This window comes from Oryzias latipes, chromosome 11 (genome assembly GCF_053564925.1).
Source record: "Oryzias latipes strain Hd-rR chromosome 11, Olatipes_Hd-rR_3.1".
NCBI classification, from domain to species: Eukaryota; Metazoa; Chordata; class Actinopteri; order Beloniformes; family Adrianichthyidae; genus Oryzias; species Oryzias latipes.
Genome location: NC_136247.1, coordinates 2,167,497 through 2,181,495, shown reverse-complemented (window position 1 = coordinate 2,181,495; position 13,999 = coordinate 2,167,497). Strand labels below are relative to the sequence as shown.

Below are 13,999 nucleotides of genomic sequence, written 5' to 3'. Positions count from 1 at the left end.
CATGTCATTTCTTATTTGAAATGGACTAAAAAGTCTGTTTGTGAGAGATTGCATTTGAATTGGTTTTTCATGCCACTTCATCCATTGAGGAAACAAAGTGTGCATCCCAGCTCGTCTGTGACCCATCTTCGACATGTTTGTTCAAGTGTGTCAGTTCCTCGTTAGTATAGTGGACAGTATCTCCGCCTGTCACGCGGAAGACCAGGGTTCGATTCCCTGACGGGGAGAGCCCTTTTCTAGTTCAGCCTTCAACTGGCTCCTAGAAAACACATTATCTTGCACCAACCCCTATTTGCTGGTGAAACCTCTATCAACTCCTACACACTCACGGTGGTGTCACAAAAATGGCCGCCTTCTTTGCAAGAATCAACAGGTAATTCATGAACCCCACAATTCTTTGCGACTCAAATATTTATTCTAAATGCACTGTCTGTTTCACAACATTTGTCCACATCTAAAGCTTTAGTGCTTCTGTCCTATATGGCACTTGTCACATTTCTGCTTCTTCTCAAAGACAGCTTTCAAAGAAGGACATGACATTGTTTTCTCACAATTAAGGTTAGGTTTTGGTAAGTTCAACAAGATGCCCACTGTGCATTACAGCTAAGTCGTCAGACCGATTGTTCTAATGCAATGACTTGACACCTCTTTCAATAGCATCCAATGACAGCCAGGTAGCCCTTAATCCTCCCGGAATAAGGACAAATACAATTTGTAACTTGTCTGACAAAGACCTAAGAAGTTGTTTCCTTGGTGATGAGATCAATTCTCACCGCCAGGAAATCCCATCTTGTCCTTTTCCATTCACTTTAAAACTGAAAATTCCATATAATTGAAGTTCTTATAAACAAATACAAAACAAACCACACAGAACCTCAGAAAGAGTTTTCTGATAAAGGCAATCAGAAAGCATTGATCAGTCTTTCCGTCATTTCCAGCACATCCGACAACAGTGTCCAAAGAGAAACAGGTCCGTTTTGTCTGAATGACTTGACATCAACCAAGTTTGTTGGTGATGTTGCTTGACAGTAAATATAATGCACTGTTACATTGTTGAGGACAGCTGAGCATAAGCATGACTGCTGGCTGAATGTCAGAAGTTGCATTCAAACACGTGCCAGTACGAGACTGTAACTATAGCGCAGTGCGTCGGACTCCTCGTCCATCCTGACATCTTCCAGGACCAGCTTTGGAAAGTGTGAAACTAACAAGTGCTTGCTTGCTCAGAAGGCAAAGATTGAATTGAGAAAAAGGCCCTTTCTTTTTGAACTGAATTGTCAAGCAGGGCGTCTACTGAAGTGTTTTGCTTGTGGAGTAACCAAGATACTCAGTAGTTGCAATGTAGTGGAACTATGTCTGTTGGCAGCGCCAGGACGTTCTTCAGCCTACAGCCCTAGGGAAAGCTTGAGCGTCCATCCAAATTAACAGGCTGTGTGTTGCAGCAGCACAGAAGAGGCCTGTGCTTTGTGTACTTTTGAAGTTCCAAAGCACTTGTCCCACCCACTCTTTGTGTCCACTCTTGCATTTTCATGAGTCTGGGGAAATATTTGGATTTGAATATGAAGTTAAGAAAGTTACATGAGCTGAGGGATGAAAGTACTGAGTAAATTAGCTAACCAGATAGAAGTAAACATGAGACTAGCATTGAAGGAAGGACAGGAGTAATCAACGCCTCTGGGTGGGCTTGAACCACCAACCTTTCGGTTAACAGCCGAACGCGCTAGCCTATTGCGCCACAGAGACAACATGTGTGGAAAATACCATTCTGATTATAGTGCTTGTTGGTAAATGATGACATGTCATTTCTTATTTGAAATGGACTAAAAAGTCTGTTTGTGAGAGATTGCATTTGAATTGGTTTTTCATGCCACTTCATCCATTGAGGAAACAAAGTGTGCATCCCAGCTCGTCTGTGACCCATCTTCGACATGTTTGTTCAAGTGTGTCAGTTCCTCGTTAGTATAGTGGACAGTATCTCCGCCTGTCACGCGGAAGACCAGGGTTCGATTCCCTGACGGGGAGAGCCCTTTTCTAGTTCAGCCTTCAACTGGCTCCTAGAAAACACATTATCTTGCACCAACCCCTATTTGCTGGTGAAACCTCTATCAACTCCTACACACTCACGGTGGTGTCACAAAAATGGCCGCCTTCTTTGCAAGAATCAACAGGTAATTCATGAACCCCACAATTCTTTGCGACTCAAATATTTATTCTAAATGCACTGTCTGTTTCACAACATTTGTCCACATCTAAAGCTTTAGTGCTTCTGTCCTATATGGCACTTGTCACATTTCTGCTTCTTCTCAAAGACAGCTTTCAAAGAAGGACATGACATTGTTTTCTCACAATTAAGGTTAGGTTTTGGTAAGTTCAACAAGATGCCCACTGTGCATTACAGCTAAGTCGTCAGACCGATTGTTCTAATGCAATGACTTGACACCTCTTTCAATAGCATCCAATGACAGCCAGGTAGCCCTTAATCCACCCGGAATAAGGACAAATACAATTTGTAACTTGTCTGACAAAGACCTAAAAAGTTGTTTCCTTGGTGATGAGATCAATTCTCACCGCCAGGAAATCCCATCTTGTCCTTTTCCATTCACTTTAAAACTGAAAATTCCATATAATTGAAGTTCTTATAAACAAATACAAAACAAACCACACAGAACCTCAGAAAGAGTTTTCTGATAAAGGCAATCAGAAAGCATTGATCAGTCTTTCCGTCATTTCCAGCACATCCGACAACAGTCTCCAAAGAGAAACAGGTCCGTTTTGTCTGAATGACTTGACATCAACCAAGTTTGTTGGTGATGTTGCTTGACAGTAAATATAATGCACTGTTACATTGTTGAGGACAGCTGAGCATAAGCATGACTGCTGGCTGAATGTCAGAAGTTGCATTCAAACACGTGCCAGTACGAGACTGCAACTATAGCGCAGTGCGTCGGACTCCTCGTCCATCCTGACATCTTCCAGGACCAGCTTTGGAAAGTGTGAAACTAACAAGTGCTTGCTTGCTCAGAAGGCAAAGATTGAATTGAGAAAAAGGCCCTTTCTTTTTGAACTGAATTGTCAAGCAGGGCGTCTACTGAAGTGTTTTGCTTGTGGAGTAACCAAGATACTCAGTAGTTGCAATGTAGTGGAACTATGTCTGTTGGCAGCGCCAGGACGTTCTTCAGCCTACAGCCCTAGGGAAAGCTTGAGCGTCCATCCAAATTAACAGGCTGTGTGTTGCAGCAGCAAAGAAGAGGCCTGTGCTTTGTGTACTTTTGAAGTTCCAAAGCACTTGTCCCACCCACTCTTTGTGTCCACTCTTGCATTTTCATGAGTCTGGGGAAATATTTGGATTTGAATATGAAGTTAAGAAAGTTACATGAGCTGAGGGATGAAAGTACTGAGTAAATTAGCTAACCAGATAGAAGTAAACATGAGACTAGCATTGAAGGAAGGACAGGAGTAATCAACGCCTCTGGGTGGGCTTGAACCACCAACCTTTCGGTTAACAGCCGAACGCGCTAGCCTATTGCGCCACAGAGACAACATGTGTGGAAAATACCATTCTGATTATAGTGCTTGTTGGTAAATGATGACATGTCATTTCTTATTTGAAATGGACTAAAAAGTCTGTTTGTGAGAGATTGCATTTGAATTGGTTTTTCATGCCACTTCATCCATTGAGGAAACAAAGTGTGCATCCCAGCTCGTCTGTGACCCATCTTCGACATGTTTGTTCAAGTGTGTCAGTTCCTCGTTAGTATAGTGGACAGTATCTCCGCCTGTCACGCGGAAGACCAGGGTTCGATTCCCTGACGGGGAGAGCCCTTTTCTAGTTCAGCCTTCAACTGGCTCCTAGAAAACACATTATCTTGCACCAACCCCTATTTGCTGGTGAAACCTCTATCAACTCCTACACACTCACGGTGGTGTCACAAAAATGGCCGCCTTCTTTGCAAGAATCAACAGGTAATTCATGAACCCCACAATTCTTTGCGACTCAAATATTTATTCTAAATGCACTGTCTGTTTCACAACATTTGTCCACATCTAAAGCTTTAGTGCTTCTGTCCTATATGGCACTTGTCACATTTCTGCTTCTTCTCAAAGACAGCTTTCAAAGAAGGACATGACATTGTTTTCTCACAATTAAGGTTAGGTTTTGGTAAGTTCAACAAGATGCCCACTGTGCATTACAGCTAAGTCGTCAGACCGATTGTTCTAATGCAATGACTTGACACCTCTTTCAATAGCATCCAATGACAGCCAGGTAGCCCTTAATCCTCCCGGAATAAGGACAAATACAATTTGTAACTTGTCTGACAAAGACCTAAAAAGTTGTTTCCTTGGTGATGAGATCAATTCTCACCGCCAGGAAATCCCATCTTGTCCTTTTCCATTCACTTTAAAACTGAAAATTCCATATAATTGAAGTTCTTATAAACAAATACAAAACAAACCACACAGAACCTCAGAAAGAGTTTTCTGATAAAGGCAATCAGAAAGCATTGATCAGTCTTTCCGTCATTTCCAGCACATCCGACAACAGTCTCCAAAGAGAAACAGGTCCGTTTTGTCTGAATGACTTGACATCAACCAAGTTTGTTGGTGATGTTGCTTGACAGTAAATATAATGCACTGTTACATTGTTGAGGACAGCTGAGCATAAGCATGACTGCTGGCTGAATGTCAGAAGTTGCATTCAAACACGTGCCAGTACGAGACTGCAACTATAGCGCAGTGCGTCGGACTCCTCGTCCATCCTGACATCTTCCAGGACCAGCTTTGGAAAGTGTGAAACTAACAAGTGCTTGCTTGCTCAGAAGGCAAAGATTGAATTGAGAAAAAGGCCCTTTCTTTTTGAACTGAATTATCAAGCAGGGCGTCTACTGAGGTGTTTTGCTTGTGGAGTAACCAAAATACTCAGTAGTTGCAATGTAGTGGAACTATGTCTGTTGGCAGCGCCAGGACGTTCTTCAGCCTACAGCCCTAGGGAAAGCTTGAGCGTCCATCCAAATTAACAGGCTGTGTGTTGCAGCAGCACAGAAGAGGCCTGTGCTTTGTGTACTTTTGAAGTTCCAAAGCACTTGTCCCACCCACTCTTTGTGTCCACTCTTGCATTTTCATGAGTCTGGGGAAATATTTGGATTTGAATATGAAGTTAAGAAAGTTACATGAGCTGAGGGATGAAAGTACTGAGTAAATTAGCTAACCAGATAGAAGTAAACATGAGACTAGCATTGAAGGAAGGACAGGAGTAATCAACGCCTCTGGGTGGGCTTGAATCACCAACCTTTCGGTTAACAGCCGAACGCGCTAGCCTATTGCGCCACAGAGACAACATGTGTGGAAAATACCATTCTGATTATAGTGCTTGTTGGTAAATGATGACATGTCATTTCTTATTTGAAATGGACTAAAAAGTCTGTTTGTGAGAGATTGCATTTGAATTGGTTTTTCATGCCACTTCATCCATTGAGGAAACAAAGTGTGCATCCCAGCTCGTCTGTGACCCATCTTCGACATGTTTGTTCAAGTGTGCCAGTTCCTCGTTAGTATAGTGGACAGTATCTCCGCCTGTCACGCGGAAGACCAGGTTTCGATTCCCTGACGGGGAGAGCCCTTTTCTAGTTCAGCCTTCAACTGGCTCCTAGAAAACACATTATCTTGCACCAACCCCTATTTGCTGGTGAAACCTCTATCAACTCCTACACACTCACGGTGGTGTCACAAAAATGGCCGCCTTCTTTGCAAGAATCAACAGGTAATTCATGAACCCCACAATTCTTTGCGACTCAAATATTTATTCTAAATGCACTGTCTGTTTCACAACATTTGTCCACATCTAAAGCTTTAGTGCTTCTGTCCTATATGGCACTTGTCACATTTCTGCTTCTTCTCAAAGACAGCTTTCAAAGAAGGACATGACATTGTTTTCTCACAATTAAGGTTAGGTTTTGGTAAGTTCAACAAGATGCCCACTGTGCATTACAGCTAAGTCGTCAGACCGATTGTTCTAATGCAATGACTTGACACCTCTTTCAATAGCATCCAATGACAGCCAGGTAGCCCTTAATCCTCCCGGAATAAGGACAAATACAATTTGTAACTTGTCTGACAAAGACCTAAGAAGTTGTTTCCTTGGTGATGAGATCAATTCTCACCGCCAGGAAATCCCATCTTGTCCTTTTCCATTCACTTTAAAACTGAAAATTCCATATAATTGAAGTTCTTATAAACAAATACAAAACAAACCACACAGAACCTCAGAAAGAGTTTTCTGATAAAGGCAATCAGAAAGCATTGATCAGTCTTTCCGTCATTTCCAGCACATCCGACAACAGTCTCCAAAGAGAAACAGGTCCGTTTTGTCTGAATGACTTGACATCAACCAAGTTTGTTGGTGATGTTGCTTGACAGTAAATATAATGCACTGTTACATTGTTGAGGACAGCTGAGCATAAGCATGACTGCTGGCTGAATGTCAGAAGTTGCATTCAAACACGTGCCAGTACGAGACTGCAACTATAGCGCAGTGCGTCGGACTCCTCGTCCATCCTGACATCTTCCAGGACCAGCTTTGGAAAGTGTGAAACTAACAAGTGCTTGCTTGCTCAGAAGGCAAAGATTGAATTGAGAAAAAGGCCCTTTCTTTTTGAACTGAATTGTCAAGCAGGGCGTCTACTGAGGTGTTTTGCTTGTGGAGTAACCAAGATACTCAGTAGTTGCAATGTAGTGGAACTATGTCTGTTGGCAGCGCCAGGACGTTCTTCAGCCTACAGCCCTAGGGAAAGCTTGAGCGTCCATCCAAATTAACAGGCTGTGTGTTGCAGCAGCACAGAAGAGGCCTGTGCTTTGTGTACTTTTGAAGTTCCAAAGCACTTGTCCCACCCACTCTTTGTGTCCACTCTTGCATTTTCATGAGTCTGGGGAAATATTTGGATTTGAATATGAAGTTAAGAAAGTTACATGAGCTGAGGGATGAAAGTACTGAGTAAATTAGCTAACCAGATAGAAGTAAACATGAGACTAGCATTGAAGGAAGGACAGGAGTAATCAACGCCTCTGGGTGGGCTTGAATCACCAACCTTTCGGTTAACAGCCGAACGCGCTAGCCTATTGCGCCACAGAGACAACATGTGTGGAAAATACCATTCTGATTATAGTGCTTGTTGGTAAATGATGACATGTCATTTCTTATTTGAAATGGACTAAAAAGTCTGTTTGTGAGAGATTGCATTTGAATTGGTTTTTCATGCCACTTCATCCATTGAGGAAACAAAGTGTGCATCCCAGCTCGTCTGTGACCCATCTTCGACATGTTTGTTCAAGTGTGTCAGTTCCTCGTTAGTATAGTGGACAGTATCTCCGCCTGTCACGCGGAAGACCAGGGTTCGATTCCCTGACGGGGAGAGCCCTTTTCTAGTTCAGCCTTCAACTGGCTCCTAGAAAACACATTATCTTGCACCAACCCCTATTTGCTGGTGAAACCTCTATCAACTCCTACACACTCACGGTGGTGTCACAAAAATGGCCGCCTTCTTTGCAAGAATCAACAGGTAATTCATGAACCCCACAATTCTTTGCGACTCAAATATTTATTCTAAATGCACTGTCTGTTTCACAACATTTGTCCACATCTAAAGCTTTAGTGCTTCTGTCCTATATGGCACTTGTCACATTTCTGCTTCTTCTCAAAGACAGCTTTCAAAGAAGGACATGACATTGTTTTCTCACAATTAAGGTTAGGTTTTGGTAAGTTCAACAAGATGCCCACTGTGCATTACAGCTAAGTCGTCAGACCGATTGTTCTAATGCAATGACTTGACACCTCTTTCAATAGCATCCAATGACAGCCAGGTAGCCCTTAATCCTCCCGGAATAAGGACAAATACAATTTGTAACTTGTCTGACAAAGACCTAAGAAGTTGTTTCCTTGGTGATGAGATCAATTCTCACCGCCAGGAAATCCCATCTTGTCCTTTTCCATTCACTTTAAAACTGAAAATTCCATATAATTGAAGTTCTTATAAACAAATACAAAACAAACCACACAGAACCTCAGAAAGAGTTTTCTGATAAAGGCAATCAGAAAGCATTGATCAGTCTTTCCGTCATTTCCAGCACATCCGACAACAGTCTCCAAAGAGAAACAGGTCCGTTTTGTCTGAATGACTTGACATCAACCAAGTTTGTTGGTGATGTTGCTTGACAGTAAATATAATGCACTGTTACATTGTTGAGGACAGCTGAGCATAAGCATGACTGCTGGCTGAATGTCAGAAGTTGCATTCAAACACGTGCCAGTACGAGACTGCAACTATAGCGCAGTGCGTCGGACTCCTCGTCCATCCTGACATCTTCCAGGACCAGCTTTGGAAAGTGTGAAACTAACAAGTGCTTGCTTGCTCAGAAGGCAAAGATTGAATTGAGAAAAAGGCCCTTTCTTTTTGAACTGAATTGTCAAGCAGGGCGTCTACTGAGGTGTTTTGCTTGTGGAGTAACCAAGATACTCAGTAGTTGCAATGTAGTGGAACTATGTCTGTTGGCAGCGCCAGGACGTTCTTCAGCCTACAGCCCTAGGGAAAGCTTGAGCGTCCATCCAAATTAACAGGCTGTGTGTTGCAGCAGCACAGAAGAGGCCTGTGCTTTGTGTACTTTTGAAGTTCCAAAGCACTTGTCCCACCCACTCTTTGTGTCCACTCTTGCATTTTCATGAGTCTGGGGAAATATTTGGATTTGAATATGAAGTTAAGAAAGTTACATGAGCTGAGGGATGAAAGTACTGAGTAAATTAGCTAACCAGATAGAAGTAAACATGAGACTAGCATTGAAGGAAGGACAGGAGTAATCAACGCCTCTGGGTGGGCTTGAACCACCAACCTTTCGGTTAACAGCCGAACGCGCTAGCCTATTGCGCCACAGAGACAACATGTGTGGAAAATACCATTCTGATTATAGTGCTTGTTGGTAAATGATGACATGTCATTTCTTATTTGAAATGGACTAAAAAGTCTGTTTGTGAGAGATTGCATTTGAATTGGTTTTTCATGCCACTTCATCCATTGAGGAAACAAAGTGTGCATCCCAGCTCGTCTGTGACCCATCTTCGACATGTTTGTTCAAGTGTGTCAGTTCCTCGTTAGTATAGTGGACAGTATCTCCGCCTGTCACGCGGAAGACCAGGGTTCGATTCCCTGACGGGGAGAGCCCTTTTCTAGTTCAGCCTTCAACTGGCTCCTAGAAAACACATTATCTTGCACCAACCCCTATTTGCTGGTGAAACCTCTATCAACTCCTACACACTCACGGTGGTGTCACAAAAATGGCCGCCTTCTTTGCAAGAATCAACAGGTAATTCATGAACCCCACAATTCTTTGCGACTCAAATATTTATTCTAAATGCACTGTCTGTTTCACAACATTTGTCCACATCTAAAGCTTTAGTGCTTCTGTCCTATATGGCACTTGTCACATTTCTGCTTCTTCTCAAAGACAGCTTTCAAAGAAGGACATGACATTGTTTTCTCACAATTAAGGTTAGGTTTTGGTAAGTTCAACAAGATGCCCACTGTGCATTACAGCTAAGTCGTCAGACCGATTGTTCTAATGCAATGACTTGACACCTCTTTCAATAGCATCCAATGACAGCCAGGTAGCCCTTAATCCTCCCGGAATAAGGACAAATACAATTTGTAACTTGTCTGACAAAGACCTAAGAAGTTGTTTCCTTGGTGATGAGATCAATTCTCACCGCCAGGAAATCCCATCTTGTCCTTTTCCATTCACTTTAAAACTGAAAATTCCATATAATTGAAGTTCTTATAAACAAATACAAAACAAACCACACAGAACCTCAGAAAGAGTTTTCTGATAAAGGCAATCAGAAAGCATTGATCAGTCTTTCCGTCATTTCCAGCACATCCGACAACAGTCTCCAAAGAGAAACAGGTCCGTTTTGTCTGAATGACTTGACATCAACCAAGTTTGTTGGTGATGTTGCTTGACAGTAAATATAATGCACTGTTACATTGTTGAGGACAGCTGAGCATAAGCATGACTGCTGGCTGAATGTCAGAAGTTGCATTCAAACACGTGCCAGTACGAGACTGCAACTATAGCGCAGTGCGTCGGACTCCTCGTCCATCCTGACATCTTCCAGGACCAGCTTTGGAAAGTGTGAAACTAACAAGTGCTTGCTTGCTCAGAAGGCAAAGATTGAATTGAGAAAAAGGCCCTTTCTTTTTGAACTGAATTGTCAAGCAGGGCGTCTACTGAGGTGTTTTGCTTGTGGAGTAACCAAGATACTCAGTAGTTGCAATGTAGTGGAACTATGTCTGTTGGCAGCGCCAGGACGTTCTTCAGCCTACAGCCCTAGGGAAAGCTTGAGCGTCCATCCAAATTAACAGGCTGTGTGTTGCAGCAGCACAGAAGAGGCCTGTGCTTTGTGTACTTTTGAAGTTCCAAAGCACTTGTCCCACCCACTCTTTGTGTCCACTCTTGCATTTTCATGAGTCTGGGGAAATATTTGGATTTGAATATGAAGTTAAGAAAGTTACATGAGCTGAGGGATGAAAGTACTGAGTAAATTAGCTAACCAGATAGAAGTAAACATGAGACTAGCATTGAAGGAAGGACAGGAGTAATCAACGCCTCTGGGTGGGCTTGAACCACCAACCTTTCGGTTAACAGCCGAACGCGCTAGCCTATTGCGCCACAGAGACAACATGTGTGGAAAATACCATTCTGATTATAGTGCTTGTTGGTAAATGATGACATGTCATTTCTTATTTGAAATGGACTAAAAAGTCTGTTTGTGAGAGATTGCATTTGAATTGGTTTTTCATGCCACTTCATCCATTGAGGAAACAAAGTGTGCATCCCAGCTCGTCTGTGACCCATCTTCGACATGTTTGTTCAAGTGTGTCAGTTCCTCGTTAGTATAGTGGACAGTATCTCCGCCTGTCACGCGGAAGACCAGGGTTCGATTCCCTGACGGGGAGAGCCCTTTTCTAGTTCAGCCTTCAACTGGCTCCTAGAAAACACATTATCTTGCACCAACCCCTATTTGCTGGTGAAACCTCTATCAACTCCTACACACTCACGGTGGTGTCACAAAAATGGCCGCCTTCTTTGCAAGAATCAACAGGTAATTCATGAACCCCACAATTCTTTGCGACTCAAATATTTATTCTAAATGCACTGTCTGTTTCACAACATTTGTCCACATCTAAAGCTTTAGTGCTTCTGTCCTATATGGCACTTGTCACATTTCTGCTTCTTCTCAAAGACAGCTTTCAAAGAAGGACATGACATTGTTTTCTCACAATTAAGGTTAGGTTTTGGTAAGTTCAACAAGATGCCCACTGTGCATTACAGCTAAGTCGTCAGACCGATTGTTCTAATGCAATGACTTGACACCTCTTTCAATAGCATCCAATGACAGCCAGGTAGCCCTTAATCCTCCCGGAATAAGGACAAATACAATTTGTAACTTGTCTGACAAAGACCTAAGAAGTTGTTTCCTTGGTGATGAGATCAATTCTCACCGCCAGGAAATCCCATCTTGTCCTTTTCCATTCACTTTAAAACTGAAAATTCCATATAATTGAAGTTCTTATAAACAAATACAAAACAAACCACACAGAACCTCAGAAAGAGTTTTCTGATAAAGGCAATCAGAAAGCATTGATCAGTCTTTCCGTCATTTCCAGCACATCCGACAACAGTCTCCAAAGAGAAACAGGTCCGTTTTGTCTGAATGACTTGACATCAACCAAGTTTGTTGGTGATGTTGCTTGACAGTAAATATAATGCACTGTTACATTGTTGAGGACAGCTGAGCATAAGCATGACTGCTGGCTGAATGTCAGAAGTTGCATTCAAACACGTGCCAGTACGAGACTGCAACTATAGCGCAGTGCGTCGGACTCCTCGTCCATCCTGACATCTTCCAGGACCAGCTTTGGAAAGTGTGAAACTAACAAGTGCTTGCTTGCTCAGAAGGCAAAGATTGAATTGAGAAAAAGGCCCTTTCTTTTTGAACTGAATTGTCAAGCAGGGCGTCTACTGAAGTGTTTTGCTTGTGGAGTAACCAAGATACTCAGTAGTTGCAATGTAGTGGAACTATGTCTGTTGGCAGCGCCAGGACGTTCTTCAGCCTACAGCCCTAGGGAAAGCTTGAGCGTCCATCCAAATTAACAGGCTGTGTGTTGCAGCAGCACAGAAGAGGCCTGTGCTTTGTGTACTTTTGAAGTTCCAAAGCACTTGTCCCACCCACTCTTTGTGTCCACTCTTGCATTTTCATGAGTCTGGGGAAATATTTGGATTTGAATATGAAGTTAAGAAAGTTACATGAGCTGAGGGATGAAAGTACTGAGTAAATTAGCTAACCAGATAGAAGTAAACATGAGACTAGCATTGAAGGAAGGACAGGAGTAATCAACGCCTCTGGGTGGGCTTGAACCACCAACCTTTCGGTTAACAGCCGAACGCGCTAGCCTATTGCGCCACAGAGACAACATGTGTGGAAAATACCATTCTGATTATAGTGCTTGTTGGTAAATGATGACATGTCATTTCTTATTTGAAATGGACTAAAAAGTCTGTTTGTGAGAGATTGCATTTGAATTGGTTTTTCATGCCACTTCATCCATTGAGGAAACAAAGTGTGCATCCCAGCTCGTCTGTGACCCATCTTCGACATGTTTGTTCAAGTGTGTCAGTTCCTCGTTAGTATAGTGGACAGTATCTCCGCCTGTCACGCGGAAGACCAGGGTTCGATTCCCTGACGGGGAGAGCCCTTTTCTAGTTCAGCCTTCAACTGGCTCCTAGAAAACACATTATCTTGCACCAACCCCTATTTGCTGGTGAAACCTCTATCAACTCCTACACACTCACGGTGGTGTCACAAAAATGGCCGCCTTCTTTGCAAGAATCAACAGGTAATTCATGAACCCCACAATTCTTTGCGACTCAAATATTTATTCTAAATGCACTGTCTGTTTCACAACATTTGTCCACATCTAAAGCTTTAGTGCTTCTGTCCTATATGGCACTTGTCACATTTCTGCTTCTTCTCAAAGACAGCTTTCAAAGAAGGACATGACATTGTTTTCTCACAATTAAGGTTAGGTTTTGGTAAGTTCAACAAGATGCCCACTGTGCATTACAGCTAAGTCGTCAGACCGATTGTTCTAATGCAATGACTTGACACCTCTTTCAATAGCATCCAATGACAGCCAGGTAGCCCTTAATCCTCCCGGAATAAGGACAAATACAATTTGTAACTTGTCTGACAAAGACCTAAGAAGTTGTTTCCTTGGTGATGAGATCAATTCTCACCGCCAGGAAATCCCATCTTGTCCTTTTCCATTCACTTTAAAACTGAAAATTCCATATAATTGAAGTTCTTATAAACAAATACAAAACAAACCACACAGAACCTCAGAAAGAGTTTTCTGATAAAGGCAATCAGAAAGCATTGATCAGTCTTTCCGTCATTTCCAGCACATCCGACAACAGTCTCCAAAGAGAAACAGGTCCGTTTTGTCTGAATGACTTGACATCAACCAAGTTTGTTGGTGATGTTGCTTGACAGTAAATATAATGCACTGTTACATTGTTGAGGACAGCTGAGCATAAGCATGACTGCTGGCTGAATGTCAGAAGTTGCATTCAAACAGGTGCCAGTACGAGACTGCAACTATAGCGCAGTGCGTCGGACTCCTCGTCCATCCTGACATCTTCCAGGACCAGCTTTGGAAAGTGTGAAACTAACAAGTGCTTGCTTGCTCAGAAGGCAAAGATTGAATTGAGAAAAAGGCCCTTTCTTTTTGAACTGAATTGTCAAGCAGGGCGTCTACTGAGGTGTTTTGCTTGTGGAGTAACCAAGATACTCAGTAGTTGCAATGTAGTGGAACTATGTCTGTTGGCAGCGCCAGGACATTCTTCAGCCTACAGCCCTAGGGAAAGCTTGAGCGTCCATCCAAATTAACAGGCTGTG

At 42.6% G+C, this 13,999-nt stretch overlaps 12 non-coding genes across 12 annotated transcripts; 7 read left to right on the top strand and 5 right to left on the bottom strand.

Moving 5' to 3' along the window:
* Window positions 1-155: 155 nt before the first annotated feature.
* trnad-guc (transfer RNA aspartic acid (anticodon GUC)) lies at window positions 156-227 on the top strand. Its single transcript has one exon. It is a non-coding gene; the product is annotated as a tRNA-Asp (tRNA).
* Window positions 228-1,669: 1,442 nt separating this feature from the next.
* trnan-guu (transfer RNA asparagine (anticodon GUU)) lies at window positions 1,670-1,743 on the bottom strand. Its single transcript has one exon. It is a non-coding gene; the product is annotated as a tRNA-Asn (tRNA).
* Window positions 1,744-1,950: 207 nt separating this feature from the next.
* Window positions 1,951-2,022, top strand: trnad-guc (transfer RNA aspartic acid (anticodon GUC)). The gene has a single exon. It is a non-coding gene; the product is annotated as a tRNA-Asp (tRNA).
* A 1,442-nt stretch (window positions 2,023-3,464) lies between these two features.
* On the bottom strand, window positions 3,465-3,538 carry trnan-guu (transfer RNA asparagine (anticodon GUU)). The gene has a single exon. It is a non-coding gene; the product is annotated as a tRNA-Asn (tRNA).
* Window positions 3,539-3,745: 207 nt separating this feature from the next.
* trnad-guc (transfer RNA aspartic acid (anticodon GUC)) lies at window positions 3,746-3,817 on the top strand. Its single transcript has one exon. It is a non-coding gene; the product is annotated as a tRNA-Asp (tRNA).
* Window positions 3,818-7,335: 3,518 nt separating this feature from the next.
* On the top strand, window positions 7,336-7,407 carry trnad-guc (transfer RNA aspartic acid (anticodon GUC)). Its single transcript has one exon. It is a non-coding gene; the product is annotated as a tRNA-Asp (tRNA).
* Window positions 7,408-8,849: 1,442 nt separating this feature from the next.
* On the bottom strand, window positions 8,850-8,923 carry trnan-guu (transfer RNA asparagine (anticodon GUU)). Its single transcript has one exon. It is a non-coding gene; the product is annotated as a tRNA-Asn (tRNA).
* Window positions 8,924-9,130: 207 nt separating this feature from the next.
* Window positions 9,131-9,202, top strand: trnad-guc (transfer RNA aspartic acid (anticodon GUC)). The gene has a single exon. It is a non-coding gene; the product is annotated as a tRNA-Asp (tRNA).
* Window positions 9,203-10,644: 1,442 nt separating this feature from the next.
* On the bottom strand, window positions 10,645-10,718 carry trnan-guu (transfer RNA asparagine (anticodon GUU)). The gene has a single exon. It is a non-coding gene; the product is annotated as a tRNA-Asn (tRNA).
* A 207-nt stretch (window positions 10,719-10,925) lies between these two features.
* On the top strand, window positions 10,926-10,997 carry trnad-guc (transfer RNA aspartic acid (anticodon GUC)). Its single transcript has one exon. It is a non-coding gene; the product is annotated as a tRNA-Asp (tRNA).
* Window positions 10,998-12,439: 1,442 nt separating this feature from the next.
* trnan-guu (transfer RNA asparagine (anticodon GUU)) lies at window positions 12,440-12,513 on the bottom strand. The gene has a single exon. It is a non-coding gene; the product is annotated as a tRNA-Asn (tRNA).
* A 207-nt stretch (window positions 12,514-12,720) lies between these two features.
* On the top strand, window positions 12,721-12,792 carry trnad-guc (transfer RNA aspartic acid (anticodon GUC)). The gene has a single exon. It is a non-coding gene; the product is annotated as a tRNA-Asp (tRNA).
* Window positions 12,793-13,999: the final 1,207 nt, after the last annotated feature.